A 26126-nucleotide genomic window follows, 5' to 3' on the forward strand; every position below is an offset into this window, starting at 1 on the left:
AGGTGCACAGTTAAGCTGCCCCTACATCAGCAATCACAAAAAAAAGAGATTCACAGATTATGTGATTTTTTTTGTCCCCAATTTATTTTAAAGATTCCCCAATCCGCCACTTTGCAACCATACATTACAGATATTTTTCAGTGATTTGAAGATCATTTCTAGGAAAGACAGATGTACCAATCTTGAAAGGCTCATCATTTTACTAGTGATGTTCGTCAGATCGGCTGATCGCTACCATACAGTAGCAACCTACAGCCCCAATTGGTCTGTGAAATCCAACATGTTGGACAACCTGATTCACCAATTCCAATCACTTTCTGGTCAAAATCTGCGATCTGTGAACCCCATACATTGCAGATAGTTTAACACAATCATACGCAGAATTGCCCCAATGGATTGCTGATGTATGGGGGCCTTTATTTTCCCCCACAATGTGGACACAGATGGACAGCCACTACATCCTGTAAACGTGGTCTTCACAGTGGTTGGCAGAGAGGGATGCGACTAATCATGTCTTACACAGAATATCATATAACGATCCAGTGTGGTCAAAGATAAGTGGACAGGAGAGTGCTAGAGTAGCGTTGTATCAGTGCTTTTTATGCTCTAGTTCAGGGGTTGGGAACCTTTTTTCTTCCAAGGGACATTTTGATATATATCACATTATTTGCTGGCCCAGTGCAAGCCACGCCCCCTCCATGTGATGTCACATACAGGGCGGGGCCACCATCGTCAGTGATTATAGCAATGCCGGGGGCATCCTGAGGATGCTCCAGGGAGCTGTAAGGGCAGTGGTGTGACCGTCTGAAGCATCCTAAGAATGCTCCATCTGGCACTGCTGCATAGATTCTGGCTGCAGGGTGCCTTGCTAAGCACCCTGCTAGTCAGATGAGGCTAGCAGAAAAAAGCTCAGAGAGCCAGACAAATGATTCCGGAGGCCTTATGCGCCCTCCTGGGCCTGAGGTTCACCCATCCCTGCTCTAATTTTAGACATGGACATTCTACGTACATCATTTTTGGACAAGCACTTATTTTTTTTATAAATACTGCTAGCAGAATATACTGTACGAGTATATCAGTGCTAGTATGACATGAGTTCATAAGTTCTATTTATTGTCATATGTTAGCATGTGGTGGGATTAGGGGTATATTTAGCAAGATGCAGCGATAGTAAATCTATTGATTTTATTTAGCAAAAAAACTTCTCCAGTGAGAAGTTTATCACTAGTCTTGGAGCTACTTAAATATGGAAAAGCCATTTCTCAAATGGGTGTTTTTGTGTAACACTATCATTAGGGCTTAATAGAGATTATTTCACAGTACTTGAAGCATATATAAAATACATACGATTAGGGGTGTGCACCGGCCACTTTTCGTGTTTTGTGTTTTGGTTTTGGATCTGGATCTTTCTTCGTGTTTTGGATCTGGATTGGTTTTGCCAAAACCACCCTTCCGTGTTTTGGGTTCTGGGTTTTGTGTTTTGGATCTGTATTTTTTTGAAAAAAAGCATAAAAACAGCTATAACCACAGAATTTGTGGGTTTTTCTGCTCCTATGCTATTATTAACCTCAATAACCTTAATTTCCACTCATTTCCAGTCTATTCTGAACACCTCACACCTCACAATAGTGTTTTTATGTCCAAAAGGTTGCACCGAGGTTGCTGGATGACTATGCTAAGCGACACGAGTGGGCGGCACAAACACGTGACCCATCTAGGAGTGACACTGCAGTGGCAGACAGGATGGCAGTTTGAAAAACTAGGCCCCAAACTGTACATAATGCAAAGAAAAAAAAGAGGTGCAAGATGGAATTGTCCTTGGGCCCTCCCACCCACCCTTATGTTGTATAAACAGGACATACACACTTTAACAAACCAATCATTTCAGCGCCAGGGTCTGCCACACAACTGTGGCTGAAATGATTGGTTCGTTTGGGCCCCCACAAAACAAGCTGGCAATTAATCTGTCCCTGCACAAACTGGCTTTACGGAGGCAAGATCCTGACTAAGGAGTAAATTGACAAGGAGGGAGTTGACGGTGTGGTTTGCAGGCGATTAGCTACAACAGGACAACGGGATTTAGGTTTCCCTGGACTACTTACGGTCTTAGCCAAAGTTTCTGAACTTGATAGTAACTTTTTATGAATGCGCTGCAGGTGCCGTATAAGGGAGGATGTTCCTAGGTGGTTAACGTCCCTATCCCTACTTATTTCACCTTTACATATGGTACATATGGCAAGACAGTTGTTGTCCGGATTTGGATAGAAATATTGCCAGACCAAAGAGATGGAATGTTTGGTCTTCTACCCAGGCATGACCGTGATGGGCTTTTTCATCCCACGGACAACAACTGTCTCCCCCGGAGCCTGATTTAAACAAACCACATCACCATCAGAATCCTCCTCGCCAACTTCCTCCTCAGCGCCAGCTACACCAGTATCCTCATCCTGTTGTGCTTCAACAGTGACATCTTCAATTTGCATATCAGCAAGTGGACTGTGGGTGCTCCTTTCAGCACTTGCAGGGGGCGTGCAAATGGTGGAAAGAGCCACCTCTTCCCGTCCAGTGCTGGGAAGGTCAGGCATCGCAACCGCCACCACACTTGGACTCTCCTTGGGGATTTGTGATATCTTCTTAGAATGCACAGTTCTTTGCTGTGCTTTTGCCAGCTTAACTCGTTTGATTTTTTTAGCGGGAGGAGGGCTTCCATCGTCATGTGAAGCTGAACCACTAGTCATGAACATAGGGAAAGACCTTAGCCGTTCCTTGCCACTCCGTGTCGTAAATGGCATATTGGCAAAGCTTACGTTTCTCTTCAGATGATTTAAATGTTTTTTTTAAGGTCATTTTCCTGAACTTTGTCATTTGGGATTGTATGTGCCCTCTACTATGACATTGTGCATCGGCCTTGGCAGACGACGTTGATGGCATGTTATCGTCTATATCATGACTAATGGCAGCAGCTTCAGCACTAGGAGGAAGTGGTTCTTGATCTTTCCATATTTTATTTTTATCGGAGAAAGTTTGGTCCTCCATTTATGTTATATTGATATATACGTGCGGCTAAGGCGCACACAAACACAGAAAATCATTTTTTATTTTTGTTGGAGACTAGTGCACTTTGTGGGTTACACCACCCTTTAAGAAATGAGCCAGCTGGCTCTTTACTTATGGGACACAGGTGCACGCTTGGCGCTCCTCCTTTGTTGATGTAAGTGCAGATACAGTGCACACAATTCACAAAAACAAAAAAAAATTATTTTTTATTCTTTGTGGAGCGCACTTTGAGGGTTACACCACCCTTTAACAGACAGACACACGCTTGGCACTGCTGCTTTGAGGATGCACGTACAGTGCAGACAATTCACAAACACAGAAGAAAATGTTTTATTTTTGTTGGAGTGCACTTTGAGGGTTACACCACCCTTTAACAGACAGACGCACGCTTGGTGATGCTGCTTTGAGGATGCACGTACAGTGCAGACAATTCACAAACACAGAAGAAAATATTTTATTTTTGTTGGAGTGCATTTTGGGGGTTACACCACTCTTTTACAGGCAGACACACGCTTGTCGCTGCTGCTTTGAGGATGCCGGTGCATCTACAGCCCACACAATTCACAAAGACAGGAAAAAAAGGAGAAATTTAAATTTTTTGTGGAGTGCACTTTGAGGGTTACACCACCCTTTAACGGACAAGCCAGCCGGCCCTTTACTTATGGGACACAGGCGCATGCTTGGCGCTGCTCCTTTGTTTATGCACGTGCAGCCATAGTGCACACAATTCACAAACACAGAAAATATTTTTTTATTTTTTTTGGAGTGCACTTTGGGGGTTACAGCACCTTTTAATGGTCAAGCCAGCTGGCCCTTCACCTATGACACAGGCGCACACTTGGCGCTACTTTCTTGATGCACGTGCGGCTACTGCACACACAATTCACAAACACAAAAAAAAATAAATATTTTTTTTTGGAGTGCACTTTGGGGGTTACAGCACTCTTTAATGGTCAAGCCAGCCGGCCCTTTACCTATGACACAGGCGTACGCTTGGCGCTACTTTGTTGATGCACGTGCGGCTACTGAGCACACAATTCACAAACACAAAAAAATATTTTTTTTTATTTTTTTTGGAGTGCACTTTGGGGGTTATAGCACCCTTTAATGGTCAAGCAAGCTGGCCCTTTACTTATGACACAGGCGCACGCTTGGCGCTACTTTGTTGATGCACGTGCGGCTACTGCGCACACAATTCACAAACACAAAAAAATATATTTTTTAATTTTTTTTGGAGTGCACTTTGGGGGCTACAGCACCCTTTAACGGTCAAGCCAGCCGGCCCTTTACCTATGACACAGGCGCACGCTTGGTGCTACTTTGTTGATGCACGAGCGGCTACTGCACACACAATTCACAAACACAAAAAAAAAATATATATATTTTTTTTGGAGTGAACTTTGGGGGTTACAGCACCCTTTAATGGTCAAGCCAGCCGGCCCTTTACCTATGACACGCGTACACTTGGCGCTACTTTGTTGATGCACGTGCGGCTACTGAGCACACAATTCACAAACACAAAAAAATATATATTTTTATTTTTTTTGGAGTGCACTTTGGGGGTTACAGCACCCTTTAATGGTCAAGCAAGCCGGCCCTTTACTTATGACACAGGCACACGCTTGGCGCTACTTTGTTGATGCACGTGCGGCTACTGCGCGCACAATTCACAAACACGGAAAAAATATTTATTTTTTTGCACTTGGGGGGAGCACCACTGATGGACAGAGCACCCCCTGGACAACACTACAGCACCCCTTTAGGACTGGGACACTGCACAGGACTTTGGAGTGGACACAGCCCCTATGGACAACTGACTGCACAACACAGTCCAGCCAGCCCCTATGGACTTTGGAGGAGTGCACACAGCCCCTATGGACAAAAGCAGCACAGCACAACACAGCCAGCTCCTATGGACTTTGGAGGAGTGGACACAGCCCCTATGGACAACAGCAGCACAGCGCAGCACAGCACAACACTACACTGCACTACACTACACTACACAGCCCAGCCAGCCCTAACTCCCACCCTCCCTCTTCACTGTCCACAGCCGAGTGAGAAAATGGCGCCGACACGGGTACCTTATATAGAATCCAAAACCCGCGAGAACCGGAAGGCGGGATGATGAAGTCGAGCCGGCCTCAGATCGGGGGGGCTCGGGGGGGTTCGGATTTCAGAAATCCGAACCCGCTCACCAATACATACGATATAGTCCAATAGGAAGGGATACAATTTCTAGGCAATGTGAAATATTATATTTCTATCACTACTAATTGTCTGCTTCATTTACGGACTAGTGTATCAGTAACAATTACATGAGATTAATGTCAAATTAGGCTACTTTTAAAATTTGTCCAAACATGTTCTAAGGACCGTATTATAAATATTATGATCTTCAGAATTTTTAGTGCTTAGAGTGTGCACCTGCATTGTCCTTTTTATCTGCATGAGAAATACAGGTGTCAGTATGGTAGCACCTCTTATTATGTTTAAGATTAGTATGTGCAGCCCACACCCCCCTTTTTCCTCTATTTAAGTGTATTTAAGGATTTAAGGAACATTTGAAGGGGAGACCCCTTCTCTTGGTCTACAAATCCTCCCACCTGCCCCAGATGATTTTCATTGGTATGGGTCCTTAACATTGCAGTAAACACATTTAAATTGGCTCTATTAAAGGTAAGTCCTAGATAAATATATTTAATGTGTCAGTATTAGGGATGTTAGGGTCCCACTTTAGGAAGTTTGCCATGACATGGTATGTGGGCAAACATCTTTGGCCAAACATGTACTAAGAACCTTACTTAAAAAAAACCAAAACAGTTAATTGTTTATGTTTATTATAAATATATTGATCATCGGAATTTTTAGAGTGTGCACCTGCATTTTCCTTTTTCTCTGCATTAGAACTACAGGTCTTAGTATGGTAGCACCTCTTATTATGTTTATGATTAGGATGTGCAACCCAACCCCCCCCCTTTTTTACTTTTAAAATTTGGCAATTATTACTTTGTGTCCTACATTTATAGCTGATTTGGTAATTGTTTCTGATTAAGCATGGGATATGTTAATTAAATTGAGGTTTTGTCTAGCTACAGTATATATGGCTTTATAAAAGTTGGCAAATAATTTTGGAGCAGGTTGGATATGAAATCCCAGCTGTCGGGATGCCACTGATCAGAATACCGACCGCGGAAATCCCGACTTCCAGAATCCCGACATCCATAGGGAAGGCAGGTAAGTGTTTTCCTAACCCCTACCCTAACGCCCCCACCCCGGTGCCTAAACCTAACCTCCCCCCCTAGTGCCTAAACCTAACCTCACCCTACCCGCACCCTAATCCTAACCCTCCCTCCCAGGTGCATAACCCTAACCCCACACCCTAACCTCCCCCTAACACCCTGATACTTACCTTCAGGATGCCGGCGGTCGGGATAGTGGTGCCGGGATCCCGACCTTTCAGGATTTCGGCGCCGGTATTCAGACCGTCGGCATCCAGCACGCTGGGATGCTGACTACATCCCTTTTAGAGCTGGTCCTAAAATGATGTTTTTGGGCAGAGCAATGAAACCCGAGCAGTCAGAAAAGATTGACCCACAGAACAGACATATCTTTATTGGGCCAATACTGGCCTTGCCTTTGCAGAGTCAGTTGCTCTGATCAGTGAGTGAAGGGTTATTCATCATTAGAAAATGTGTTGAGGTAGATGGAATGCTGAGCTATATTGCCAGTGATAAACATGAAAAACATGCAAATAAGCACTTACAGGTTGAGAATAGACTTCTAGGTAAAGCCAATTACATGGTAGCTCTGTCAGGCTCTGATTCAAAGATGGACGTACAGTAATGCCGAAGTTCGTGGAGGCTAGTGATTTTCTTTGTTCTGCGCATGTATTACAGTTGCACTGCACACATGTCACGTTAGATTATCGACAGCGGTCGTAGTGAGCATTTGGACGCAGAGCTGCTGACTGTCAGTGACCATTTGTGGAAAGTAAATGGAGTAGCGAGTCAAACACAGATGAGCCACGCCCATTATAGGGACGTGTCTCATCCTGTACCTGCATACCTGTGTACACGGGTACAATGACTCCAGAGGCTTACTTCCGACAGACATTCTGAGCATCCATAGGGTTGCTTAGATGATCAATGACGGGCCGATGTAGGTTTGATGGTGTGCCTATGTATACAAGCAGTGGATCTCAGATGGCACCAGTGGGCATCTCTGTACAAATTACAGCGACTATGGCATTCACATAATTCCACAGAACCGCTGTGAGCAGTCTGGCCCTCAGTTACTGCATCTTTTTTTTTTTTATAGATTAAGATACTGGTTTGTGACAAAACACAACCGCAATTTAACTATATTGCAACAAAATTGCCTTTAGTGAATAATTAATTTTATTTAATCATTCATTTTATAAAAACAATTTAAAATCAGCACTTAATGTACATTAAAAATTACTATTTATATCACTGAAGGTCTTCTTAAATTACTTTTTTTTAAATCATTAATAAAAAAGCGTGATCGCTCCCCCCTGTGGCATAGGAGACTGCTCGGGCTGCTGCTTTAGCAGCCTTGGACAGTCTCCCAGTGCAGCCCGGCGCACAGCAGCGTGTGCCGGGCTGCTGTGGATGGGGAGCTGTGCCGCACCCGGGTAAGTAGTACCCCACTCGCGGCTCCCCCCCCTCTCTGCACCCCTGTGTACGGGCGATCGGCTGATCACACTTGCCGATGGACAGATATGTCTGCAGCACAGCCAATGCGATATGTCTGTGAACGACGTTGTTCACAGACATATCGTCTGTACACACTGGCCGACAAGGGGAATGATATATTGGCCGATCCATTGATCGGCCAATATATCGGCCAGTGCGTACCCAGCTTAAATCTCTGAATTAGGACCTCTGATATGCTAGGCATTCCTGCAATAAACTCATATCCATGCATTATCTGTTCCTTTCTACCTTACACATTATAGATGTTACTATTCCTCCAGCTCTTTCCTATCAACATCCCCATAGACATAGGAGTCAATCCTATTATGTGCGAAGGGTGCAAGTTGCCGTTGCAGCGGCATTAAGATGCCGGCAATGGACCGGCACCTCGCACCATTCACCCTAAGGGGCTGCGAGCAAAATTCAGCGATTCCAGACTGCCGTAAAGTCACATTGGCGAGATCATCACGGCTAATAGGATTGACCCCCATAGAGTACTGGCCCTGCTATCTGTGTTGTTATTATATTATTATTATTATTATTAATATATAATTATTATTACATATATTTATTTTAATAATATGTTTCTTTGTACAAGATTCAACTACAATGTTTATAAATTTTACTGGGATAGATTTTACTGTGACCAGTACATGTAAATTTCATATCATGTAGATCTAACAAGAATGTTTTAGAAGAGACTGAAGTTCAGTCACCACGGGGCTCGCAACAAGACGGGGCGGCTGTCGATGTTGATTAACAGCTCGCCCAGTTTTGTGCGCGGGTAGGGGGAGTGGCTGGACAAACGCAGTCATTCCATTATGAGGGCTGACTGACATCACTACTGATGTCAGTAGTGGACTTCCTGCTCTATTAGAACAGGAAATCCACTCGGGCTTGCGGCAGCTAGACCCTCAGCAGGGTCTCGTCGCAAGCCCGATGGTCAAGATCATCGTGGTCTCCAGCCCGCTCGCACAAGCTGTGGGTGGTCACCCACAGCTTGGAGAGCGGCCGAAGACAAAAAAATAAACCGCCCACATTCAGAGCGAGCGGCTCTGAATCAGGGCCACCGTGCCATCTATTGTCTCTCCAGTATAGTTTATTAAGTAATACATAGTTTGCAGCTGTCGCTATACTATTAACAGTTTATATGTGTTGCTAGATGGTTCTCTTCCTCTCCCCTCTTACGCCATCTCTCTCTTCCTCCCCCTATCTAGTTCTTTTATGAACACTTTGCTTTATTATATAGGTTATACTTATCAGTACCTTCTTTTCTTTTCATCTTTATTATTATACTTTTTGGGAGGTCCACACCTTTTCTTCGATACTGAGTGTTTCTTCAATCTCAGTATGTGGTATGTGCTTCCTTGGTTGCCTTTTCCTTTCTTCTGTACCATTTTATATTTTTGGTGGTGGGTAATGTTGTGATGTTATAATGAAATAGTAATGTATGTGATGGGCAAGTCTGGGAAATAACAGAAGTGTTTGGAGACTGTAGATGTGTGTCATGCTCAGGGGCGGATTAGGAAATTAAACTGGCCCTGGAAAAATGTGTCAAAGTGGCCCTATGTGCGCGCGACTCCGGCACGCGGCCAAAAAAGTGGGTGTGGCCTTGTGGAAAGAGGTGTGACCTAATGTAAAAAGCCATGCCTGCAAGCCACTCCCCCTGTTTCAGTCATGCTGGGGGCATGCCCACCGCTCCAGGAGCTGATGGGTATGCCCACAGTCCCTCTCTCTAGTGAATAAGCACAGCGAGCATGTGAATGAGCATTTTCTTACCTATATGATTTCTCTGCAACAGGGAACCTCAGAAGAAATTGATCCTATCTGGACAGGCAGCGTCTTGAGTTGGTATTCACAATTCATACAGGAGATCACATGGTCAGGAAGCCGCCTGTATGTGTCGCAATAAAACCAATGTCATTATCATGCAACAGAGGTTCAACCAGATAACATATGTGGGTTTCCATATCAAACAATTTTATATTAATAAAATATATTTGCTCATTTGGTACCATTTGCATCAGTAATATGATTTAATTAGAATTGTTGTCTTACTGATGATTACTGTTCCCCAGTCGTTTCTTCTAATAGTACCGGCGGTCCTACCATCCTCTATGTGTGTCTCCAGCACAATCGCCTTAGTGTGTCCCCAGACCATCCCCCATGTGTCTTTTCTGTACCATCCTTCTGTGCCTCCCCAATACCATCATCCTGCATCTCCCCAGCATTATCATCCTGTGTTCCCCCAGTGCCATCATCCTGCGTCCTGCACTAGCACAGAATAACCCTCCTCTCGGCAGATCATCATCTCCCCTTAACATAGAATAGCCCCCTCCCCACAGATCATCTCCCCTTAGCACAGAATAGCCCCCCACACACAGATCATCTCCACAGTATAGCCCCCTCCCACTCAGACAGATCATCCCCCTTAGCACAAAATAAAATAGTCCCCTCCCCCACAGGCAGATAATCTCCCTTTAGTACAGAATAACCCCCCCCAAGACAGACAGATCATCATTCCTCTCCCACCCCAAACTAGTACAGAATAGCCCACCATCTCCCTATCATCCAGTCTGTTTTTAAAAACAAATAAGGCATGACTCCTGCAGCAGGTGCCGATGGAAGCCTCTGACATTTTCGTTTGTCTGTTTCCCAGGCAGCCACCCCAGCCCCGTTCTGCCTGACTCCCCCTGGCAGCCAGCCCGGATTGTCTGCTCTCCACTCTGCCCCCTCCTTAGGCTGTGAAGTTAAACTTTAACTTCACAGCCTGGGGAGGAGTCAGAATGAGAGGAGACAATTGGGCTGGCTGCCTAAGCGGCCACGTTACTTGCCCCACCTGCCGCCGCCGGACGCAGATCCACTGCTCTCTTTTTCCGGGTGCTGGCAGCGTAGGAGACAGCTCCCTACCGGGTGGAGTTATGACAGTAAGTAAAGCCCCTTCTCACGAGAAGAGGTGGGCCGCGGGGCAGCAGAGCACTAGACTAACTGTGACAGGCAACCGGGCTGCCTGTCATGCCAAAACAAAGTGACAGCCGGGTGACGCAATTCGGGGGGCCACAATTATCAAGGGGCCCTACAGACCAATCGGCCCACCGGGATTCTTCCCGATAAAAGGCCAATCCGCCCCTGGTCAAGATAGAACTCTCTAGAAGTAATATCATTAACACTGGTGGGAGGTGTTAGAGTTCATACTAGCTGACATTACATGCCAAAGCAGTTACATAATTTTTTATAATCCTCCATCTATATATATATATATATATATATATATTAGGGATGTGCAGGCTCGGTTCTACTCGGTTCCGTTCGGTTTTTTTTTCCGAATCTTATTGGGTTTCAGCTGTCACGAGTTTTGGATAGCCAATAAGATTCGGTAAAAAAAACCGAACGGAACCGAGTAGAACCGAGCCTGCACATCCCTAATATATATATATATAATCTAGAGCCAGGGGGAGGAACTTCCACCAATAACAGCCAATAGCTGTTTCCTTAGTGATAGATGTTCACACCGGTGCTTAGGTTGCCACCTGGACTTAAGCCTCCAGCAGTAGACGCTTACACAACTGACGAGAGACCACAGGACTGCTGGCTGGGACCAAGGTAAAACTGAGAAGTGGCATTCCTTCCCCTGCAAGAACTATCTGGACAGTGGGTGTGGCCTATGGCGTGGACTGTGGAGCAACAGAACAAGGCACAATAGTGTGGCTGGGTCACTGGCTGACATAGCACACTAGGGTCTGAAGTGCAGCTATTCCACCAGCTGAGGATTGACAGGCAGGTGGTCACTGATGAGGCTTAGCCCGCAGGCTGGAGTGACTGGACCGTGGATGGTGATGCGACCTATGCCGCGGACTGTGGAACAGCAGAATAAAACACTATCATTTGGCTGAGCCACTGGCTGATACGGCAGAAACAAAGGCTTAGGTGCGATAATGCCGCGGGCTGAGGACGGGAAGGCCGCAGCTGCAGGTGGAATCACAACAGATGACACCAGGGTGACCTCAGGTTAGGAAAGCTGGTTCAGGAAACAAGTAACAATGAGTATGAACACAAGAACTGCAGAAAAAGGTAATGACCGGCTTAAACACAGGCTTCTGAGCACTAGGCACACATGTACTCCGGAAGTGCACTGCTGAAAGCAGATACCGGATTATCGGGAATCTGCACATGCGAAGGACCCGTTCTGTGAGTGTGCAGAATGGGTCCTGCTAACACGCACACTAGCCCTTGAATGCCGCTGCCTGATTGACAGGGAGAGGCATTTAAGGGGCGGTGCGGGGTCAGCCAGCGTTCCAGGAAACAGGGCATGTTCACCCAGTTTTCCGTGAGTGGCCAGCCAAGAGACTGCGTGGACATAAACAGTCTGCTGGGCTTGCAAGCCGGCCTGCCTGAGTAACTGAGGCTTACTTAGCTTGCCGGCTGCCTGGCGCCATCCACCACTGCAACCATTGACCACCAATGGTCGCGATGGTGATCCCAGCACTGCAACCTACATTGCAGTGCTGGTATCGCAAATGCAGCTGGGGGTGTCATACACTGCGTGCAGCTTGCAATTGCGATCCTTGCTGAAACAGGCCCTCAATACTATATGCTCTTGTACAATTCCTCGACCATTACAAGCAGCCTGTGGTACAGTCACAGAGTACGTTCCTCAAAGACACCACTGACTTTATTTTGAAATTGAATGCCCTGACTGCTCTTAATAAGGATTGCCTGTTATGCACAATAGATGTCATCATCCTGTATACTAGCATTCCCCACTCTAGGGCAATAGAACCTACGAGAAAACTCTTATCAGTTGATGCCTAATATACCAGGCCCAGATCTGAGTTTTTTCATTAAGCTCCTTGAACTGACCTTAAAAAGAAACAATTTTCTATTTGATGGCAAGTTTTTCTTAGTTAGTTGGTTGAGCCATGGAATCATGCATTTATGATTCAGTTGGAGCAGGATTTGTTTATCAAGGATCCAGCGGTATCCAATAAGATACATTTCATCACAAGATACATCGACGATTTATTAGTCATTTAGAAAGGCTCTGAGGAAGGTTTTAGTAAGACAATGGATGACATCACCAGCAAAGATCTGGACATCAAATTCACCTTCAATACAAGCAGATCCACCATAAATTTCCTAGATGTTCAAGTAAATCTTATTGATAACAGGCTCCACAGCACAATATATCAAAGACCTACGGACCGCAATACTATTCTTCAAGCGTATAGCTTCCATCAGGCATCTTTAAAGAGTGGTCTTCCCTTTTCTCAATTGCTGCATTTCAAACGCATTTATGAGCCCACAGAAAGTTTTCTCAGTGCTGATTTAACACCCAAGTTAAAACACCACACTTGCTGCAGAATAATAAAGAAGGATTGCCACCTCACATCAACACTAGAGAAAATAAATAGCAATTCTGGGCTGGTGCATGTATAACATTTATTCAACAATACATATCTTATAAGATCAGTTAAAAAACCATCTTGTATAAAAAGTTGCTAATTGCAGCAATATAAGATGACAGACACAATTATAAAAGTAACATACAAAATTGCAACAGTAAAATGGATCCAATAAAAGGAAGAAAAATTGAGAAAAAATTATATGTCCGCCTTTAAATTCACAATTATTAGCTTGGTGGCTTTTGATGCAATGTTAAATAAAAAATTCTCTATGCCAATTATGTATCAACTGCTGTAGCTTGTAGACACATTCAAATATACTTGTTGTACTGAAGAATATAATGGCCATATTTAGGGCTATTTCAAGGTATGAAGCAGACAGTTTAACAGTGGTAATTACCTCCAGTACAAATTGGCTGATGTTAGACTCGGTTCTTTTATGTTTACGGCACCTGCCTTGATATATGGGACCTCCGTGAGCTTTTTATATCTAAAAGCTCACAGAGCGAACTTGTCCCCAGTGTGCACAATCAGCCACGGATGTAGCGTGAGTCTCTGTGTGAGCCGGCTTTCGATTCTGAGCGGGCGGGTATGTGAGACCTCCGTCTCAACGCCCGGTATAGCCATCTGTAGAGTGCCTGCTGACTTCCAATATATCTAATCAGCTGTGCCCAGGTGTGTCCCTCTATAGTGACCGGCATTAAAATCTAGCAAGCGGGTATTTCCAAAGACTCGCCTAACTGAAAACTGTAGAGCGCCCACTGATTGGCTGGTGGCTCCAGTCCCTGAAAAGTTTCCACATGGGATGTGCAGTCAGTAGCCGGGTAGCTATGTATGTGGTCACACCTATATCACTACAGTACAAACTGGTCCGGGTGTCGTTTTGTTATTTTTCCAAGACCCGTGGATGTTACGGAGACCAGCGCAAGGACTTAGGTGAGTATATGATTTTTTTTTTAATGGGTAACACATTGGAATTCTACTTGGAGAAGGGGACAAAACATCTGGCAGCCGTTAAGTATGTGTGAGTGTGGTAGGTATGTAATAAAATTTTACTTACTATAGTGTGTGTGTCTTGTGGTTTTTTAACTATTTTTTTTACAGCGGGGGTATGACTGTCGGCCACCTTCTGGTACTTCTATTTTCCACACTATTACCCCTGCACCTAATGGCCAGGGGTGCGGGGAAGAACCCCGGGCTTCAGCTTAAGCCTTGGGTGCTAGAGAGAGTGGGGACCCCTTTATTGGGGGGTCCCCAGCTCCCCTGAGATCCCTGGCTTGGGCTGACCGGCTTGGAGTGATAATGATTTGGCCAGGGAGATCCGGTGAAAGGGTCCCCTGGCTGTGGCATTACACCCCGGCTGGATTTGAGCCCAGTGCTGGTTTTAAAAATAGGGGTAACCCTACGCAATTTTTTCCCCCCTATTTTTAAAACCAGTACTGGCTCAGCAGCCCACTGCTGGTTCCTAAAATACAGGGGAATCCTACTCGTTCTCCCCCCATATTTTTAGGAACCAGGACTGTCTGAAATTAACACTTTAGGTAGTTTCTATGCAGAAACATATTGTCACGATGCGCAGTACTGAAGTCTCCTTCTTACCTCTCCGGTGCCTATCCAGGTTGGCATAGAGGGTGCTCCGGGTCTCACGCCGTGCATGGACAGTGTCGGGATGTACATTTGGAGCTCCGCAAAGTTCTACTACAGGTTGTTGACATATAGGCCGCACGCCGGAGACATGGGCACAACCATCTTGGACTCTGTCACATGCTGCTAAGCTTCCACAGCCTGCTGAACTGCTGACTGCACTGACCAATCATCCAGGATCCAATCCTATAAATTCCTTTCACTGACTGACCTCTGTTGCCAGTACAATGTTGCTTCTTACTGAAGTAACAGCTCTAGTGCTGAGCTCCCTCAATTGCTGTTTCTGAACGTTTCTGTTTCTGCTGTTTGCTGTCCTATGCAATTGTCTTCATCTTCTATCAAGACTCCTTCATCATTTGCTACAGTCTGGACTTTCTATTGGGAATTCCTTTCATATTATCTGCCGCAGTCTGGACTTACTATTGGGAATAATCTCTTAGTTATCATCTGCTGGAGTATTAAAATTATCATTGGGAATTATCTCTCAAATCATCATCGGTTCCTAACGATCATCTTTAATAAGTTTCATCATCAGTTCCTACTGATCATCTCTAATAAAGTGTCATCATCGGTTCCTACCGATCATCTCTAATAAAATATCACCATCAGGTTCCTACCAAGTGTCATTATCGATTCCTACGATCATCTCTAATAAAGTGTCATCGGTTCCTACTGATCATCTCTGAAAAAGTGACACCATCGGTTCCCACCGATCATCTCTAATATATTCCCCATCGGTTCCTATTGATCAAACATCGAATCCTCATCAAATCTATTATCATTCTTCAAACATCGGATCCTCATTAAATCCATTATCATTCTTCAAACATCAGATCCTCATCTAGTCAATTATCATTCTTCAAACATCGGATCCTCATGAAATCAATTATCATTCTTCAAGCATCGAATCATCATCAAGTCAATTATCATTCTTCAAACATCGGATCAACATCAAATCAAATATCATTCTGCATTTATGGACATGCATCAACTCTTGTTGTTCTATTACATTGGACTTTTATCTATATTAAGTATTTCAACCACCATTGATCTTCTGATTATGCAAATACCAAGTCCTCAGATAATAGACTTTATCCTTCCAGTCATCGCATTCGTACATCTCAGTTATCACTTCTGCCTATAGCCTATAATAGACTTCATATAATATCCTTCCAGTCATTGCCTTCGGGGCATCACAGCATCCTCATAATCCTATATGAGGAAGTCCTGGTTAAAACCACCCACATTGGTGCACACTTCTTCAGTCTCCCACGCCTGTTCCAGCCTAAACCAAACCTCAGGCGTGACACAAACACAAATCACACTGATCTATGTATGTTTCTGCCAAACTCGCAGCTCAGGAGGTGGTCTATTTGAAACTTCTCGTTAGGTCCGAGTTTGCTTGGTTGTTATCACGATTCTTGGTAAATTCCCGAGTTGTATCTTTTTCACTGAAAATACTTTCGAGTTTGGTCGATGGTGTATTCAATCGAGTTTGCATTCTCAAACTCAAAATCTGTCTCGGGTTTGCCTTTAGTAAATTTGCGAGTTGGTGAAAGTGGCAAAACTCACCCGAGATTGCAATCTCGACCAAACACTAATCTTAGTAAATTTACCCCTAGGACTATGTTGACATTCTCATGTCAACTTGATGAAAGTTGTCGAAACATATTGCACTCTCTGCTTGTACCATAATAATCATCATCCGCTTATTTTTTATAACAAATATTTTATTATTATTATTATTATTATTATTATTATTATTATTATTATCTCCTGTGGCTGTAGCAATAATTTACTGAATTATATTTGTGATCGTAGGTTCTCTTTTTCCAAGTGTGTTATATTAAATGTCATATAATACACCATAGTTATGTGGTAACATGCTTTTATATTATGTTATGCCATATACTGATTTAATTTTAATAAAAACAAGATACAAGGAAAGGGCTGGTGGAATCAAATACAGTGCGACCAGAGGCAAATCTAGAAGAAAATGACAGGGGGGGCTCAACGATAGGAGAAGGGATACTTAACCCTCTGAAAACACCCACAAATGTACTTTGATAAATATACCTCCTAGTGTGATAGGCAGGGGTCCTGTAATTAATATCACTTGCAAATGTCAGCCCTACTATAACTACATACTAAATATAATTTATACATATCAGAATACAGAGTATATTTATTCAAAGGCAAGTATAGCCTTTTATTGCATTTATATATTATCATTAATTTGGAGTTGTGCACCTGAGATTTGTCTGTTTCTGTGCCTGCAATTAGTCTCATCAGGTAGCACCTCCCATCATATATATAGTCAGGTTGTGCAGTCCAGGAACCTTTCCTATATACTCCATTTAATGTGCTTTATTGCACATCTGAGGAAAAGGAGACGCCCTCATTCTGGATTAGCACCCTTCTTTATTGGTTTAAAAGCATGGAGTATGGTAATGTATATGCACACTGTATTAGGCACAATTCTAGGTAAGTCCTACAAGATATATACTGTAGTGCAACTTTGGTTCATTTTTGCGGCGTGGGTCCCCCTGGATTGCTTTGGTTGATCTGTTTCAGGGCACCGCATTTTAACACAGTTTCCTTTATAACACATTTTAACCCTTCACTGTTTGTTTATTATACAACTGTTTATTTATATGCAACTGTGGCTGCTCTTAACTGTTTTACACTGCACTTTTCTTACTATGGTGGTGCCCTGGGGCGGCTTAGCTGGGCTAGTTTGGGGGTGCCTGTGCTCTGGATTTGAACCCTAGTATATTAGGGACCTACCCTAAAGAGGTTACCTGGATATGGTGGGTAGGCCCATAACCTTGGCCATGATTATGCTAAAACCCTCTATTGATTGCAAAATTGTATTGCATTTATATATTATCATAATTTGGAGTTGGAGCTGAGATTTGTGTTTCTGTGCCTGTAATTAGTCTCATCAGGTAGCACTTCCCATTATATATATTCAGGGTGTGTAGTCCAGGAACCTTTCCTATAGCCTGAGTACAGTAAGGACATGTTCACATACATGCAACATAATTAGTCATGAGCACATCCCAGGATACACCTGTTAGGAGGCGTATCTCTCGCAGACATTGTATGACTGATGCAAATATACTCGCAGCCATCTATACTCGCAGTAACTACAGAGGGTGCAGTTGCTATGAGGTCCGCCGTTTGGGGTGGCCTGAGTTCCAGCAAGCAATCTGCACTTTTTTTCAAAATATAAAGTTTATTTAAACTGGCCGCGCACCCTCTCTAGTTATTCCAGCCCACTGCTTCTGGTATCACCGGGATTCTGTACTGTGGGCAAGATCAGACTCAAAGACTCACGAGATGATGATGTCATTATAACATGAGTCCAGAAGCAGTGTAGGAAGACGAAGCTCGCGTTGGACAGACGAGACACCAGACACGAGTGTCTGTAGTGAGCACAACCTGGCCCCCCCTCCTCCCCGAGTGCCGGCCCGAGTCTCCTTGCTCCTAGCAGATGAAACGTTATTATCTCAATTAATGCATTACATGCTCACAGTCATCTGCGATTGGTTTTCCATGACCTGTAGCACCTGTAGAGGAAATGAATAAACACCCACAGGCAGTGCCAGGTAAATATTGTACCGTAAGTTTGGTTTGTTAGGAGCTCAAGATAAACTGATCTCATTAGAATGTTAGAGAACCACATGGTCAATTTCTGTCACTTTGAGCAGGAGCTGGAGCATTTTCAAGGGTACAAATCTGCTTTGGTCTGTAAATACCCACCTGCTTACCGTGCATGTGCACGGCATCTATACAGTGCAGGGGTGAGCTTATGGTGCAGCCCAGCAGCTCTGGATAGCGCAGGGTAAGCTCCCCTAGTGACGGAAATACTATTGATGCCATACCCCTTAGCCAATATTCCATGCCCCCTTTTAGGTGCATGTCTACAGTGCATGCAGGGGTCCGGCACCAAAACTCCCATATGTTGGGAGGTACAGTGGACCTCATTCAGAGTCGGTCATTGTGGCCGCACGGTCGTAAGGTAAAATGGGCCGTATATGCAAATGAAGCGCTCGCAAGTTGCGTCGTTAAGATGGGATCGTTAGCTGGACGAGCGAGGGGAGGATGCGGCCATAAGACTAAAAATACACCCCCTTCTCGTTCGCATTGCACATCATCTCCGGGCATATAAGGATTAATCGAGACCATCGGGAACCATCGGAGCTGCTCGTAGAGCTTAAGGTTGACAATACCCTCTCTTAAGCACTACGATCTAGTCAGTGTAAAAACCTCCCATGTCACATGTGCCATGACACTACTTAGTTAATTATGCACTCCACGTTTGCATAGTCAGGCACGCCTGCGTTCGGATCTCCACTCCCCCGTTCACAAGCACCTTCCCCTGTTACCACCCACAAACGCCTCATCCTGTCACTCAAACTAACGACCTGGCCAAGTTGAAGGAGAGAGCAATTTCTGATCGTAATAGCTAGTTTGCGCACACGCATTGCGAATTTTACGCATGCGCAGTTTAGCGAACATCGGTGGCGTATGAACGAGCGGCCGCAACGACCGACTCTGAATGAGGTCCAGTATGCCTTATCGGTTAGAAGTTTGTATGTCCTTGTTTCTGTGGGCTTACTCCTGTTTCCTCCCACACAAAAAAAAAACATACAGGTAGTTTATTTGGCTTCTAACAAAAATTAACCTTCGTGAGTAGTGCATGAGAGTAACTACCATAGGTGTAGCTGAATGGGGCTTAGTGGGAGCTCATCTTCCTTGTCAAAGTTACATGTGTTATAAACATTTTTTACCATTGGGTGGTACTGTGGGCCCTTACAAGCTTTTGCTATGGGGCCATGAAATACCTAGTTACGCCCCTGTCTATATGCATGATTTATCTCTCATTTAGGGCCTAATTCAGAGATTTACATACATATCAGGTGTTTCCGTAACTGCGCATGCTCAGGACACGTACTTCGCATGTGCAGATCGGGTCCTGTGTCACTTGACGCATTACGGCTGCAGATGTCAGGTGAGTGACAGTCTACAGCCATCTGGGTTTAACGAGGATCGTTCTACAAAACAGGGGAGTGTATGCCAAAGTGTGTGTGTCTTCCGGTGCAGCTTCACTGGTCCTGGCGGCGTTAAATCACCGGCCATTCTGAATAACCTGAGGCAGGGGCGTTTTAAGTGAGAAGGGCGCCCGTGTGCTGCCTCCGGTTGGGCCCCTTCCTCTCCGTCAGCGCACTGAGTGCAGTAGATTCTTGCTTCATGCCGGAATCTACTGCGCGTGCACAGGTCTCCGGGAAAATGGCGCCCATGCATTTTTTCCAGGGACATCTGTTCTGTGCATGCAGGTGTCACCGGGAAAATGGCCGCCGCCATTTTCCCAGTGATTTTTTGCTGCTCTGCAGCGCCGTGAGTGGGTGTCTTTTCATTACAGTCTCCTGCTGCTTTTTCATATTTTTGCACAGCAGCTGCGTTCAAAGACGTAAACTGCTGTGTGAACTGCGTCCATCCCTGAATCAGGCCCACAGTCAAGCCGCAGACTATTACTATTGCAATATTTACTCTGTAGCTCTGAGTACATACAGCACAGCCCTAGCCACGTCCAAAGACATAGAGCATCAAGTCAGTTTAAAGATGCTGTATGTCAGTATATATCACATATTTATAAAGAGCTCATGGATATCAGTCTAGTGTACATCCCCCATTTATCCAGAGCTGATATATGTTTATATACTGTACATTCCTCATTTGTCTAGAACTGGTGCGTGCCAGTACATATTACACATTTTTCCAGTACTGCTGTATGTCAGAAATTAGAATAGTATACAATACATCACCCATTTATCCAGATCTGCAGTATGTCAGTATACAGTACATACCCCATTTATCCAGAGCTGCTGTATGTCAGTATACAGTACATTCCCCATTTATCCATAGCTGATGTATGTCAGTAAACTGTACATTGTTCATTTATCCATAGGTGATGTATGTCAGTAAACTGTACATTGTTCATTTATCCATAGGTGATGTATGTCAGTAAACTGTACATTGTTCATTTATCCATAGGTGATGTATGTCCGTATACAGTACATTCCCCATTTATCCATAGCTGATGTATGTCAGTAAACTGTACATTGTTCATTTATCCATAGGTGATGTATGTCAGTAAACTGTACATTGTTCATTTATCCATAGGTGATGTATGTCAGTATATAGTACATTCCCAATTTATCCATAGCTGATGTATGCCAGTAAACTGTACATTGTTCATTTATCCAGAGCTGATGTATTTCAGTATACTGAACATTCCCCATTTAACTATAGGTGATGTACTGTATGTCATACTGTATATTGATAATTTATCCAGAGCTGATGTATTTCAGTATACATAACCAGTTTATTCAGAGCTGATGTACTGTATGTCAGTATACTATATAATCCCCATTTATCCATAGTTCATAGATATCAGTATCCTGTACATTCCTCATGTATCCATAGCTGATGTATGTCAGTACATTGTACATTGCCCATTTATCCAGAGCTGATGTACAATATACATTATATGAGCTGCCAAGTGACAGTGGAAGAAATTACGTCCAATGCAGACTTCCTTCATTTCAAATTGCTCTTATCCTACGATGCTGCCCGCTCACTATATAAACAGTATTTCAACACCCTATTCTCCTCCCAGCTCTCCAACCCCCGTTGTATCTTCGCCACTTTCAACTCCCTACTCTTCCCCCTCACCTCCTCTCTCCTAAATCACTGACCTTGACATTTCCACCCATTTTACATCTAAAATTGACTCCATAATACGTCACATCTCACCAGACCCCCAGCACTCAATCCCCTCCTTTACCAGCCTAACCCCCACATCCATCTTACCAACTCTGTCCTCTTTCTCCCCAGTATCTGCAGATGAAGTAATCTTCCTCATCTGGTTCTCGCTCCCTACAACCTTCTCCCTTGTCCCTATCCTCTCCCTCTTCCTCCACTACCACTCTCCTTATGACTGTTCCAATCGCACCATTTCTTCAATTGTTCCCTCTGGCAATTGGCCTGATTCAGACCCGGACGCTAAGCCGCAATCGCTCCCTATGGGCGATTGTTGCCTGTCTGCGCATGCATATGCATCGCAGTGCGTGTGCGCAAGCCAGTCACTGCGATCGGGAATCGTGCGCTCGTAGCACAAAGACTGAGCGCTACCTTGAGTGACAGATAGTGCCGTTTGTGGGTAGAAACAGGGGAAGGTGCTTGTGAACGGGGGAGTGGTGCTGCGAACGCATGTGTGTCAGGGCGTCAAAGCGGAGTTTTATGGGTGTGCATAATTAGCATGGAAGTGTCATTGTACACGTCACTTGGTTGTATTTCTGCCTGAAGTGATCGCAGTGCTTGCGGTGGGGTAGGGGCTACCTCAAGCGCTGCAGGCAGCTCCGATGGCTCTTGATGTTACCGATTAATCATACACTTCCTGGAGATGACCTGTGTTAAGAGAGGAAAGTGGGCGTCTTTATACACCAGCGTACGCTCACTGCCGTCGCTCTAGAAGACATAGAGGGCGTCCTTATGCCACACATTGCGATCGCGGAATTTTCATACCCGGCCCCTTTTGCCAGCGAGCGATCGCAGCTTAACATCCGGGTCTGAATCAGGCCCACTGTCCCCTCAGCATTCAAGCATGCTCTTGTGTCCCCATTTTTTTATTTTTTTTTTAACAATTTTTTTATTGAAGTACAGTGAAACCTTTTTCAACAGTGGTTCACAATCACTGAAATATCTTCAATACATTTCAAGAAAACATTGTCAAAGCATAACAATAAATCTTGAGTACAATGCATTATATTGTCTAACAGCAAACTTTACAATAAAACACATTATCAGTGAATAGTGAAATGAATACATATAACCATAAGTATTAATAACAATAAAATGAAAAGCAATCATGGCTGCAATTCCATAAACCAAAATAAAGTATCCACACGGAACCCCAGGTGAAAGACCCACCATTAGCCCCACTAAATAATCTAATGAGATTGGTTGGTCCTGCGCTGCAAGTCTGGTTAAATACCATGTTGAATTTTTAAGACTATGGTGGACTTGTAGTCGTACTGTTAATGGTAGGGTATTTACATAAGACTCCCAGGTTGTGAATAATCTTTCCGCTCTCACATCCCTGAGCAGAAGCATTTCTATCCAATCCATCCTAAATTTGTGTCCCCAATTTTAAAAAACCCACTCTTGATTGTAACACTCTCTCCAACTACCGCCTGATCTCTCTCCTCCCATTGGCTCCAAACTCCTTATGCGTATAGTCTACAACCCCCTTACCACCTTTCTTTCCTCCCACTGCCTGCTTGACCCATTTCAATTTGGCTTTTGACCTCTCTACTCAATCTGCCTTCACGAAAGTCAGCAATTACCTTCTTTCTGCTTAATCTAAGGGCCACTACTCTGCTTATTCTCCTCAAACTATCTATTGCTTTTGACACTGTGGACCACCCTCTCCTCTTGCAAATCCTACACTCCCTTCATCTGCATGATACTGCCCTCTCTGGGCTGTCCTCCTACCTCTCTGACCTTTTCTTCTCTGTCTTCTTTCAGGACTCCAATTTCCCCCCACTTCTACTAATGGTAGGTGTCCCCCAAGAATATGTTCTTGGACCTCTCCTATTCTCCTTCTATACATTCTCCTTAGGTGAGCTTGTCTGCTCCTTTAGTCTTACATTATAATCTTTATGCTGAGGGCACTCAGATCTACCTCTTTTCCCTGACCTCTCCCCCTCTCTCCTCACTCGTAACTCCAACTGTCTCTCTGCTATTTCTTCTTGGATGTCCCAGTGGTTTCTTAAACTTATTGGGCAGGATGTAATAGGGTCTGAGTTTTGAAAATATGCAAGTATAGAGCTATACTTGCACATTTTTAGAACTCACCCAATGTAATATGGTGCGAGAACATACAAACTCACATGTTTCTCACACCCCCATAACTTGCAATGGCAAAACACGCATCCAGATATTTTGCCAATGTGAGGATACAACTCGGGCAATGTAATAGAGTGCGAGTGTTTAACTCGCACACTATTACTGACTTAAAACTTGTTAAAAAAACAGACTTGCTTCAGTCTAGCGAGTATAGCTTAAGCAGGTCAGAGTTACACAGAAACATGCAAAGATCAGTGAGATTCGTGCATGCTTATGTGTTTAAAAAAAAATATTAAGATGTAAAAATAAAATTACTTTGGGATCCCCCTAAAAGCACAACCAGCACCAGGCTTTTCTGAGCAGGTCCTGGTTGTGAAAATATAAGGGAAAAAACATAAGGTTCTCCTGTATTTTCAGCAACCAGCACCCAGCTAAGTGAGCCTGTCCTGGTTCTGGAAATACAGGGGACAAAATGAGTAGGGGTCCCCTGTATTTTCCAAAACCAGCACCGGACTCTTTCTAGCAGGAGGAGTAATGCCATAGCCTTTCACCGGGTCCCCCAGCCAAAACATTCACACCTGACTATTAGTCAGCCTAGGCTGGGGATCCCTAGGAAGGTGGGGATGACCAATAAGGGGGTTCCCCCCCCTCTAGGACACCCCAGGCCTGGGCTGATATCTTGGGGCTATCCCCAGCACCCCTGGGTGGTGGGTGCCGGGTTGATGTGTATTAAAAAATAGATGAATAATATGGTCTTTTACAGTAGAACTAGAGGTCAGAGCAAGCCTCCCCCACATGCTGGTACCAGCATGCAGGGCATTAAGGGCCCGCTGGTACCTCTATTTCACCTGCAAAAGAAATATTAAAATAAAGACAAGACACGCACACACCTTGAAAGTATAAATTTATTAAAACATAAACGCCAAAGACAGGTACTGTCCTTTATCTTCATACGTTTGCAGTGCCCTCCACCATCTGGTACTTCTAGCGAAGGGCAGATGGCCAGATGGGCCAGTCTGGCTGCAAACCCCGGCCGAGCAGCTCCACCTCCTAGCGATCTGCTTGGCCGGGACACTTAAAGACGTCCACACCCATTTGCAGCTTGTCTATGCCCCCTTTGCAGTGAGGCAACGCCACTTTTGCTAGCATTAGGGGGAGTGGCAGGGCTGCTGAGCCCCAGTCAGTGGTGTTTCTATGGGCTGGCAAGCAGGGCTATTGCCCGGGATGCTGCAGCCTAAGGGCGCAGCCAAGGTGTCTCTGCCTGTGCCATCTAATTAGACGGCATCCACTGCCTGAGCTACAGTGGTGCCGACACATCCCTCCCACAGTGCAGCATCCCCCCGTGGCATTTTGGGAGTCCCAAAATGCCAGGTGTGGGGAGCATTTTGGGGAGTCCCAAAATGCCAGGTGTGGCCGTGACAATATTACTGAGTGCACAGGGGAGAGGAAACCCTCTGGGAAATGGAGAACAGCAGCAGCAGCAGTTTGCCGTTGGTTGTGGTGGCGCGCGTGGTACTGTACATCCCCACACCACCACTCAGTCATCAGCTTCCTACAGTCTCTGCTTGTTGTTCAACAGCCTCAGTTGTGATTACTGCTGCAGTCCCTGGCCCTGTCTGTGCCTTACTCTGATCTCTGGCCCCTGCTGAGAGACTGTGTGAAAAAGGTATGTATAACAGATCATTCATATCACATTGTAAGGTGCATTACAGTGTGGCATAATGTTTAAAGGGCATTACAGTGTGGCATAATGTGTAAGGGGGCATTACTGCATGTGGCATATTGTGTAAGGGATATTACTGTGTGTGGCATAATGTATTATAAAGGGAATTACTGTGTGTGGCATAATGTATTATAAAGGGCATCATTGTGAGTGTCATAAAGTGCTATAAAGAGTTATAAAGAGCATTACTGTGTGTGGCATAATGCATATGGGGCACTACTGTGTGGCATAATGCATATGAGGCATTACTGTGTGTGGCATAATGTATTATAAAGGGCATTACTTTGTGTGGCATAATGTGTTATAAATGGCATTACTGTGTGTGGCATAATGTGTAAGGTTCATTACCATGTGTGGTATAATGTGTAAGGGGCATTACAGTGTGTGGTATAATGTTTAAGGGGCATTATCGTGTGCAACATAATGTGTAAGGGGCATTACTGTATGCGGCATAATGTGAAGGGGCATTACTGTGTGTGGCAAAATGTGTAAGGGGCATTACCATGTGTGGTATAATATGTATAGGGTTCTAATGTGTGCGGGATACTGTGTAAGGGGCATAACCATGTGTGGCATTCTGTATAAGGGGCATTACAGTGAGTGGCATAATGTGTAAGGGGCCTTACTGCATGGCATAATGTGTTATAAGGGGCACTACTACAGTGTGGC

The sequence above is a fragment of the Taudactylus pleione genome, unplaced genomic scaffold (genome assembly GCF_031769625.1).
Source record: "Taudactylus pleione unplaced genomic scaffold, aTauple2 ptg000206l, whole genome shotgun sequence".
In the NCBI taxonomy this organism is placed as follows: domain Eukaryota; kingdom Metazoa; phylum Chordata; class Amphibia; order Anura; family Myobatrachidae; genus Taudactylus; species Taudactylus pleione.